General features: G+C 46.0%; 1 long non-coding RNA gene and 1 pseudogene across 1 annotated transcript; one reads left to right on the plus strand and one right to left on the minus strand.

Annotated features, from left to right (window-relative positions):
* Nucleotides 1-671: 671 nt before the first annotated feature.
* LOC146891264 (uncharacterized) lies at nt 672-2,810 on the minus strand. Its single transcript, XR_014997652.2, has 3 exons — nt 2,573-2,810; nt 965-1,103; nt 672-879 (listed from the first exon to the last, which is right to left on the minus strand). It is a non-coding gene; the product is annotated as an uncharacterized LOC146891264 (long non-coding RNA).
* Nucleotides 2,811-5,882: 3,072 nt separating this feature from the next.
* Nucleotides 5,883-7,481, plus strand: LOC148119409 (small ribosomal subunit protein eS25 pseudogene; annotated as a pseudogene).
* The last annotated feature ends 3,783 nt before the right edge of the window (nt 7,482-11,264 follow it).

Below are 11,264 nucleotides of genomic sequence, written 5' to 3' on the forward strand. Positions count from 1 at the left end.
GAAAGCCTGTCAGATCGGAAGGAGAGCAGAGAGCACGCAGAAAGAGGAGCGCAGAGGCACACGAGGACGGAATCAGTTTCAGAGCCTCGGGTCGCCTTTCTGGATGTCCCTCCAAGTTAGTTTCCCCAGGATTGTGCAGCTCTCCAAATGAAGAGTGGAATAACTGGGAAAGGCAGGACCGGCAGGTTCCTCTCTCCTTGGTGAACCAGGTGCAAGGTTAGGCGGTGCAGTCCTGTGGCAGAACACTTGCCCTGTTTTGATTTTTATGAAACATGTTACTAGATGTTGTTGTGTGCAAATACATGCTTTCATATTGCCTGAGCGTGCCATTGCTGAGTCCTTGAGCACATAGATACTTAGTTACACTAGAGAGAAACAGAAATGTGCCTGTCCTGCTCCAAAGCTTCCTGAATATAACCCTGCTAAACATCTTTCCCGAACCATGATTATAAGAGCTCTCATTTACACTTTAACCAACACTGACACACCTCTGCATTTGGCAGGGCCTGCCAAGTCACATTTAGGTGGGGTTTTATTTTTAAACCACCTCCTGGGGCTTTATGTCCTATCTTCACATTTTATATACACAGTATTGCGGTACTCGGATTATTCTTAGAATATTGTCTCCTTGTATAAAACGGGGAGTGATCGAAATATGTGCTAACAAAGTATAAGGTGTGTATTTAGAGTTTATACTAGTACATACATACTTCTGTTTTATACGCCCATAAAAGGTTTACATTTTAGGTACTGAGGATTGCCTCTAGAGCTCTGTGCAGGTTAGGCAAGGGGTCCACCACCAGCTGCATCTCCAGCCCTGAGCCTGGCTTTGGACTAGCCTTGTGCACCTCTACGACATTCGTTCAGTCTTTCAGGCATCTGCAAATGAGGAGACAATGGATGCTTTCAACCTGCAGGAGACTATCTGAGGATCAGATGGGCTCCCACACCCAGCAAGTCTTACCCGCGCATCTTTCTTTTCCAGCTAATGAGCTGACCGTATGAACTGCCATAAAGCCGCATGACGCAACGCCCGGTCTCTGGCTACCCCTGTTGATAGACGCCTCTCCCCTGCTTCTCGTCTGCTCACACGCTTCTGAACTCTGTGGAAAGAACAGGGGTCAGAGATTGAGTTGAATAAGAACCAGGAGAAAGGGCAAAGGATAGGAGGAAATAGAGAGTATTTTCTTGTAAACTACAAAATGTGCTGTTGGCTAAAATAGAAGAAAATAGCAGACGGGTGTGTGTGTGTGTGTGTGTGTGTGTGTGTGTGTGTGTTTGCTGAGGGTGAGACCCAGAGCGTCACATATGCTAGTGAAATATACTACCATTGAACTGTATCTGTAGCCCCACGAATGACAATTTATGTACTCTGTGAGTATGACTTGATAAAAGAAATAACAACCATTATATGCAGAAGACCTAGTTCAGACCCAGACAGGCTACCTGCTTGTCACTTTAGTCTCTGTGAGCCCATGTTGCCCCGGTTGGCTGATTCTGTGGCTTGTGTTCTTGTGGTGTCCTTGACTTCTGTGGTTCCCACAACCCTTCCTCCCCCTAGACTGAGGGCTTCGCTGAACTCCATCTAAGATTTGGCTGTGGGTCTCTGTACCTATTCTCATCAGTTGCATGATAAAGTCTCTCTGATGACAATTATGGACCTCACACTTCTGATCCTCTTGTACCCACCTTACCTCCCGAGAGCTAGATTTTTGTTTTGTTTTCTGAGACAGGGTTTCTCTGGATAGCCCTGAATGTTCTGGAACTTCTTCTGTAGACCAGACCGGCCTTGAACTCACAGAGATCTGCCTGCTACTGTTTCCCGAATGCTGGGGATAAGGCATGAGCCCCCACCACCTGGTTTAGGATTGTTCTAGGCAGCATGTGCTGCCGCACCTACCCTGTTTATGTAGTTCTGGGGCTTGAACCAAGGGCTTTGTTTGCAGTGGACACCCTACCAACTTCTCTATCCCTGAAGGCTTCCTTTTTAACTTTACATTTGCCCGTGTGGTTTCAAAGTGCCTACAATCATTCATTACTATTACTTTAAGAAGTGAAATATGAAGGGCTGGAGAGTTGGTTCTGTGGTTAAGAGCACTCACTGCTCTTGCAGAGAAACCAGGCTTAGTTCCCAGCTCCCACATGGCTGCTCACGACCACCTGGAACTCCGGTTTCAGGGGATCCAACACCTCTTTTTGCCCTTGGCAGGCACCACAAACGTGTGTTACAAAGACATACGCTCAGGTCCACACACACGTAAAGTAATAAATCATAAACTCTCTCTTTCTATTTTAAGTGAATTATGCCCTGGTCAGGGAATAGCTAGGTAGGCATGCGTGAACTCTTGTGCCTGTGCCCTTAACCCTTGGCTCCTCTCCGCAAGGCCACTCTCAGTCCCGGGAGGGTGTTGACCATCTGTCCTATTTTCCACGTGCTGTTCTGCCGTCCACATCAGCTGCCTAAGCAGCAGGTTCCCAGTGGCTGGTCAGCTGGAACTGCTTCTTCAGACAAACAGGAAGGACTCACCATACCCTCACTGGCCTCACTGACAGAAAAGAACAAGAATTCAACCTCAGAAATGTCGAGGGAAATGTCGCGCACTCAGCACCCACGGGCCTCTTCTTGGATCTGGCAGGAAGCTGGACTTGGATGCTCTGAAGGATCCTTGTCTGTGTGTGTAACAGGCTGCTCCCCTGGCAACCTGCCTCTTGCTTGGTTCGGGTTCTAACTACGTCAGCTAAGTTCTGATGACCTTCGTCCTCCGTGTCACCCTGGAGCTTTCTGTGGACAAATAGGAAGCCTCATCTGATCGCCTTATGGAAGAAGCCTGCCAGTTCTACCGTGTAGGAACTCATGACAAAGGTGGATTCCTTAAGAAAGGCAGTGGGATAAAGGCCAGAACTGTGAAGGATGGTACACAGCTACTCCAGACACTCCTTAGTGTTATCAGGTGGCTGCAACTCACACCTTTAATCCCAGCACTCAGGAAGCAGAAGCAGGAGAGTCTCAAGTTCGAGACCAGCCTGGTCTACAGAGCAGAGACATGCTCAGTAAATGCTCTTGTTTGTGTGTTGATTTGAGCTTGGACTCCTAAAGGACAGGGCAAGCAGTTATACCCCGCCAATTCCAGCACTTGGGAGATAGAGGCAGGAGGAGGACCCGTTTTGTCATCTTCAGCTACCACTCCAGTTTAAGGCCAGCCTGGGCTAAGTTTTGAGATCTATCTCAAACAAAGCAAAACAAAACCAAACAACAACGAGAGGTCTGGACCCCAGAGTCAGTTCAGGTCTCCCGTGACCTTATGCTTCTCGATTTTCTCATAGAAAAAAAATGAGTATTGGGTTCCCCTCTGATGTGACTCTTACAAAGATTATCTAAGATAATATAAAACAGTAGAGAGGCTGGGATTTCAGAAGTTAGGGATGGAGCTGATTTGTTACTGTGGCCTGGTGAACAACCTCCCTAGGAAGGATGTGAATTTTAGCGAGGAACGGTAGGCTATGATCACAGCCCTGGGCAGTGGAGGCAGGAGGTTGACGAAACTGAGGTCATTTCTGGCTAAGTACAGATTTCAAAGCCAGCCTGGGCTACCTACGACTTTGTCTTTTTATAAAGGTCAGGGAGATAGATAACACATGGGCCAAGCATCTGTTGCTCAGTCTAGACAACCTGGGTTCAAGTCCCAGAACCAGCCTAAAGGCAGAGGAAAAGCTGACTTCATGCAATTGTCTTCTGACCTCCACAGAGATGTGATGCCCCTTCCATCCTGCATACACATGATTATAAATACAATTTAAAAACAAAAAAAAAGGAAAACAAGTTTGTTAAACTGTCTTCTAAGTCTGCCCCTACACCCTCCCCCAAATACCGAGAGTGTGGGCCATTGGTTCCATCCTGAGATCTCCTTCATTCTTCTGTGTGCTAAGTTCTTCCCAGTTTCCCAGCCCCCTCCTCAGTCTGCCAGCTTCTCTCTCTCTTCCTGCCTAGGCCTCTCATTAGTCCAATTAATAAATCATTGCTGTCATAACAGCCTCCGGGATCGGGGTCCCTTGGGGATAGGCATTCTGCTGGGGAAGTGAAATGGTTGGGGGAGTCCCGGGGGCATTCTCATTTCCATAGGGAGTGGACCCAGGGAAGCAGGGTTGGCAGGGCCCAGGTCTCTGGGGACACCATCAGGACACTCATCGAGGACTTTATTATACAGTGAAGGACTGTCAATTTGGCAGAACACTGGGGCCCACTCAGGGACAGGAAGGCTTGGAGCTAATGACCAGCCTCAGGCTTCTGGCTTTTTTCCATGTTTTGGCCTTCAGCTTCCTCTGGGCATTCACGCATGCATTCACGCAGACATGCACACCAGTTCCCTCAGTGTTCTGTCAGCTAAAGAGTTTGTGGGTATGTTTCTAGCCTGGAAGGCTGGTGAACGGGTGAAGCTTGGAGGGCCTAGGAACGCATGAGTGTACCTGCTGATTGCTGAGAAGAACCAAACTCCGAGGTTCCCAAGAGTCGTGAACCATCATCACATCCAGGAAGCTTGGTTCTCTTCCAGCCCTGGAAAGAGGAAAGGAGCAGGCCTGAGGAGTGGCCTCGCAAACTGAAAACCCCCAAATGTGACTTGCTTCAGATGTGCTCAGAGGCTCAAGCAGCCTAGGGTCTGGCTGAGATGATGGCCGGTGGAAGTCAGTGCCGTCAAGCCTCTCCTCCAATACCCTCAAAGCATGAAACCAGCATTTAGGCCAAGGATTAGGGGTGGACCGGAAATCAGGGGGCGTGACTCTGTGGGAAGTCAAGCCCTTTATCTTCCGTCCAGCTGTACCGCGCTTCTTGGGTATGCAGTTGGGGAAAAGGAGTGAGAATGGTGCCCATTGTGCAGACACCTGGTTCCTACCTGCTGAGCTGTCAACACTCATGTTCACCACCCAGAATTACGAGCTTCTCTGCTGGCCCCAGCCCGGCAGGAATGGAGGAAGTATGCTGGTGTTTTCTTCCGTGCTTGGTTGGAATCTTCCTTCTTCTCAGCCACAAAACATACACGGTGTTTGTTTAGGAGGCTTTTGCATAGGAGGCTTTTGCAGATCTCAAAGGGCAGTCTCAACCTTTCTTTCTTTCTTTTTTTTTTTTTTCAATTTAGTTTTTTGAGACAGGGTTTCTCCGTATATAACCTTACGTATCCTGGAACGCCCATCTCTTCCACCTCCTTCTCTGTGTTTGTGTTGCTGAGACAGGGTATCATTCAGTGCATGCTGTCCTCAGACTTGATATGTGGCCAGAGAAGACCTTTGATGCCAGACCCTCCTGCCTTTGCCTCCCAGATGCAGAGGTTATAGGCAGGCACCAGCATGCCTGGGTTATGAGGGGCTGGAGATGTAACCCGGGGCTTCCCAAACCCTAGGCAAGCATTTGCTATCTCCAGCTCCCTGGAACATCCTCACCCTGGTGTTTGTCATTTTTGTCTCTGCTTTTCCTGCTGTTACTACCTCCATTTTTGCATACTTTGAACTTGGTTGTTTTGGCTAAACTGTGCTTACTGGTAGCCGTTTTCCCGGTCTCTGCTGAGTGTGCAGATCTATTTTCATGCTCCTATACCCCTGCCTTTTCTAGTCGGTGGACATGGGGTGGCTGCTAAGTATAACTTTCCATAGTTAACACTTGTGAGTGTGGCCCTTTCTACCAACGTGTAGGACTTTCTCCAGGATTTACGTGTAGGAATGGAACAGCTGGGTCCTTGGTAGTGTGCCCCGTCAGCTTTTCTAGATCTTTTCAAAGGACTCTCCAATGTGATTATGTTGTTGGGATACATAGTGACAATCTGTCTAAAGAAACAATAACACGCTTCCCCCCCCCCCCCACATCTTAGGGAGGCTGCAGTGGTCGTCTCCACTCTCCAAGCTTTATCATGCCGCCCAAGGATGACAACAAGAAGAAAGATGTCAGAAAGTCGGCCAAAAAAGACAAAGACCCAGTAAATAAGTTCGGTGGCAAGGCCAAAAAGAAGAAGTGGTCCAAAGGCAAAGTTCGGGACAAGCTCAACAATCTAGTCCTGTTTGACAAGGCTACATACGACAAACTCTGTAAGGAAGTTCCCAACTATAAACTTATTACTCCAGCTGTGGTCTCTGAGAGACTGAAGATTCGCGGTTCCCTGGCCAGGGCAGCCCTTCAGGAGCTGCTTAGGGCAGGGCTTATGGAGCTGGTTTCAAAGCACAGAGCCCAAGTAATTTACACCAGAAACACAAAGGGTGGAGATGCCCCAGCTGCTGGTGAAGATGCATGAACAGGTTCAATCAGCTGTACATTTGGAAAAATAAAACTTTATTAAATCAAAAAAAAAAAGAAAGAAAGAAAGAAAGAAAGAAAGAAAGAGAGAAAGAAAGAAACAATAACACCCTCAACACCTAGACAGGCTCGCATAGCCCTGACTGTCCTGGAACTCTACTTGTAAAACCAGGCTGGCCTTGTACTCTCAGAGATCTGCCTGCTTCTTAATCCCAAATGCTGGGATTAAAGGTGTGTGCCACTACAGCCTGGCAACAAACAAACTTTTAATGTCCCCAAATCAATGGAGAGAAGTTAACTCAAACAAACAATAGGAAATCTAAGAAGAACCTTGAATGGTGTTGGCCACAAGCTCCCTCAGTGGCTGGGCTGGAAAAGCCTGCTGTCTAACTGGTCTCTACTGGGAGGGAGTGGAAGCCGTCTGAAGGTGAGGCCAGATGGGAGGTCGTCAGTTCCTTGGGGTCATGGAACAGAAAGGAACAGGGAACCCCAGGCACCTCTTCCTCATTTTTTCCTTTGCTTCCTGGCCATGAGATAAGAACGCCTGCCCTACCATGCCCTACCGCTGTAGCATGCCAATGTCATGGAGCCAACATAAACTTATGAAATCTCAAGAGTTAGAAGCCAACATAAACCCTTTTTTATAACTTGGCTATCTTAGATATTCGCTACCTAGACGAAAAGCTGACTAACACTCTTGGGGGAGGTTTGGGCTTGATAACATCTGACTGAATCAGCGTGAAAAATGGCTGGGTGTGGCAGCTCACACCTGTGATCCCAGCATGCCGGAGTTTGAGGCCAATGGGGTACCATGAATTCATAGCCAGCTTAGCCCACATAGTGAGTTCAGGGCTGTGAGCTATGGAGTGAGACCTTGTCTCAGATACGTAGATTCTCTGGGCTAGTGTTATTCATAGACAGACACTAGATATACATAGTTGGGCTATAGTGTGAGACTATAGGTAGGTAGGTGGGTGGGTAGATAGGTAGCTAACTATAGAGGCAGGCAGATTAAAAAATATTGCTACCACCAGGGATGGGAACATATAACTATAATCCCAGCACTTGAGAGGTGGAGAAAGGTGATCAGGACTTCAAAGTCAGCCTCAGGTATATGGTGGATTTAATGTCATTCTGGGCTACGTGAGTTCTTGTCTTTAAAAATAAGTTAATTAAAGAAAATGTGTTACAAAATATGAAAACACCTTCAAACGCAGATTGCTTGTTCATTTCCCGGCTTCCCAGACCCAAATAACCACACAGAAACTGTATTAATTACAACACTGTTTGACCAATAGCTTAGGCATATTTCTAGCTAGTTCTTATATCTTAAATTAACTCATTTCTACTAATCTGCATATCGTCACAAGGCTGTGGCTTGCTGGCAAGGTTCCGGGTCTCTCTCTGACTCCACCTACTCTCTTTCTATATCTCTGTTTGGATTTTCCGCCTGACTTTACTCTGCTAAACCATTGATCAAAACAACTTTATTCATTAGCCAATAAAATCAACACATATACAGAAGGACCTCCCACATCAACCCCCCAGGGCCTTGTCCATGCTAAGCTATCACTCTTACACTGAGCGTCACCCCCCAGCTTTGACTGACATTTCGAATAACGGAATAGACATTTGACAAATGTCCGGCTTTGAAGGCAATTAGAGAAATGCAAATTACAATTCAATAAAACCAGGGCCGGAGAGGTGGCTTAATGGTGAAGAGCACCTGTTGAATTCGATGCCCTTGTTGCCCTTGCAGTTAACCCAGGTTCGGTCCACAAGCAGTAACACCAGATCCAGGACATGGCACCCTCTTCTGTCCAGTGGGGCACCTGCACACGCATGGCACGCATACAGACCAGCAGGCACACACACATACACATTTTTAAAAAAAAATCTTGCCGGGTGGTGGTAGCACACATCTTTAATCCCAGCACTGGGGAGTCAGAGGCAGGTGGATTTCTGTGAGTTTGAGGCCAGTCTGGTCTACAGAGCAAGTTCCAGGCAGCCGGGACTACACAAACAAACCCTATCTCAACCCCCCCCCCACCAAAAAAAAAAACTTTAAGAAAAATTACAATAAAGGAGTCTTCACTGGCCAAACCTGACAAATTATCAAAGTTTAGCAAAGCCAAATACGGACGATAAGCAACAGGAAGTCTCTTGCTTGGTGTTGGTTTGTTTGTTCATTTGTTTGAGGTAGGGTCTCCCGCAGCTCAGGACAGGGTTCCAGCACGCCACGTGTCTGAGAATGACCTTGAACTTTTGGTCCTCTTTCCTTCTCCTCCTCTGCACTGGAATTACAGCTACGGGCAGCCAGTCCAGGTTTTGTGCTGTGTTGGGCATCAAGCCCAGGAATTTTTGCATAACAGGCAAGTATTCTACCATTCCTAGCCCAAGATATTCTAACCAGTTTTTTTTTCAAAACTTTCCTTTAAAAAAAAAAACTTTATGTATGTATGTATGTATGTATGTATGTATGTATCTATCTATCTATCTATCTATGTCTATGTATCTATGTATCTATGTATCTATCTATCAATCTATGTATGTCTGTATGTTTGTGTATCTATCTATGCATCTATCTTTGAAGCAGAGTTTCTCTATGTAGCCCTGGCTGTCCTAGAACTCACCAAGTAGACTAGGCAGGCTGGCGTCAACCTCACAGAAGTCTACTTGTGGTGGAGTAGATTTGTCTCCTTAGTGCTGGGACTAGCGGTATGTGCCATTTAAATGGTTCTTAACTTTTAAGGCTTAAAACTATAAATTAGACAGCCAGGTATGGTGGTGGCGCACACCTTTATTCTAGCACTGGGGAGGCAGAGGCAGGTGGTACGCTGAGTTCAAGGCCAGTCTGGTCTACAGAGTGAGCTCCATGACAGCCAAGGCTACATAGAAAGACTCTGTCTCTAAAAACCAAAACCAGAACCAAAACAAACAAACAAACAAATAAATAAATAAAATGAAGACCAGAACCAAAAACAAAGCGGAGGCTGGGGAATGTGCCCAGCTACAGTGTGTTTATCATGGAAGAATAGAGTGGTTTTAGAGACAGGCAAATAGTCTCTGTCACACCTCTACTTACACGCAAGAAAAACCTCTAAATTTTTCTTCCAAAAAGTTTTTTTGGGGGCTGGAGAGATGGCTCAGAGGGTAAGAGCATTGCCTGCTCTTCCAAAGGTCCTGAGTTCAATTCCCAGCAACCACATGGTGGCTAACAACCATCTGTAATGGGGTCTGGTGCCCTCTTCTGGTCTGCAGGCACACAGACAGATACAATATTGTATACATAATAAATAAATAAATATTTTAAAAAAAATAAAAAACAAAAAAGTTTTTTTGTTGTTGTTTTGTTTTGTTTTTTACTTAAGGTTTTTTTTTTTTACAGGATTTTTGCTTTCAGTGTGAGTAGAGTCTAATTTTGTTCTAGCTCTTTCTTTCTTTCTTTCTTTCTTTCTTTCTTTCTTTTCTTTCTCTTTTTTTGTCTAACAAATAGCTCTAGTGTGTGCATGCAAGTGCATACATACATACATACACACCAGGGCCTCAAATACACTGGGCAACTGTTCTACCATGAGCTCCACATCCAGCCCCTAGCGTGTTTGATGACTGACCTTTGGTCATACATTTCCTGCATGTGGGACTTGAATTCTATACCCCTCCTTCTGTAGCGTTTGATATTTGCTTATGCACATTCTTCTTCCTCGTTTTCCTACTAAGCTATCTCATCATGTCCGACTCTTTGCTGTGACCTTTGGCCATACATTTCCTGAGTGTGGGACTTTGGTCCTATACCCCCTTCTGCTGTGTTTGCCTGTTTGCCTGTGCACGCGCTCCTTCCTTGTTTCCCTGCTAAGACTTGTTCGGAGTTGTTTTCTGGGACAGCAGGTCCTTTTTCCCTTTTGCAGCACTGGTGATTGAACCTTGGGCCTTGTACATGACAGGCAAGCATCCTAGCACTGAGTTGCATTCCCAGCACTTTTTTATTTTCTATTTCGAGACAGGATCTCACGGAGTTGCCCAGGTTGGCCTTAAACTCACTTTGTAGTCCATGTTGGCCTTGAACTTGTGATTCCTGACTGTTGGTATCACACCAGCTGACTGAGCCACCAGGCCTGAGTTTTGTTTTATTTTTAAGTTTTGTTTATTGAGATAAGTTACTCATATGTATTACTAGCTCAGGCTAGTCTAGAACTTATTATCTGGCTAAGGCTAGCCTCCAACCTACAACAATTCTACTGCTGATGCCTCCTGAGTACAGAGACTATAAGTATATTCCATTGAGTCTCACTTTTTTTTGTTTGTTTGTTTGGGTTTTTTGTTTTGTTTTGTTTTTTGAGATGGGTCTTCCTGTGTAGTCCTGGCTGTCTAGAACTCGCTCTGTAGACCAGGCTGGTCTTGAACTCACAGAGATCAGCCTCCCAAGTACTGAGATTAAAGGCATGCACCACCACCTGGCTTTTTTGTTGTTGTTGTTAGCCAGGCTTTCAAGAAGTTCAGGTTGACTTCGAAGTGGCTATGTAGTCAAGGCTGGCTTTGAATTTCTAATACTCCTAATACTTCCCAAATACTGGGGTTATAGGTGTGTATTACTATGCTCACTTGTTTTGCTTGCTTGTTTATTCATTTATTTTAGACAGGTCTAATTATACAGCCCTGGTTGGCTGGAATTCGACATGAAAACACCAGAACCTATGCGGTGGAAGAAGAGAATCAATTGCTGATTTCTGGAAGTTGTCCTCCGAGTTCCATACGCCTGCTTTGGCCATACACAAATAGTGGGGTTTCTTTGCTTGTTTGCTTGTTTGGTTTGGTCTTTTGAGACAGGATTTCTCTGTGTATTCCTGGCTGGAACTCATTCTGTAGACCAGGCTGGCCTCGAACTCAGAGAACCAACCTGCTTCTTCATCTCAAGTACTGGGGTCAAAGGCATGTATCACCACCACCCAGCTAATAAATGTGATAAGACCAACTGGACGGGGAAGCT

This window comes from Myodes glareolus, chromosome 17 (assembly GCF_982192425.1).
Source record: "Myodes glareolus chromosome 17, mMyoGla1.1, whole genome shotgun sequence".
In the NCBI taxonomy this organism is placed as follows: Eukaryota; Metazoa; Chordata; class Mammalia; order Rodentia; family Cricetidae; genus Myodes; species Myodes glareolus.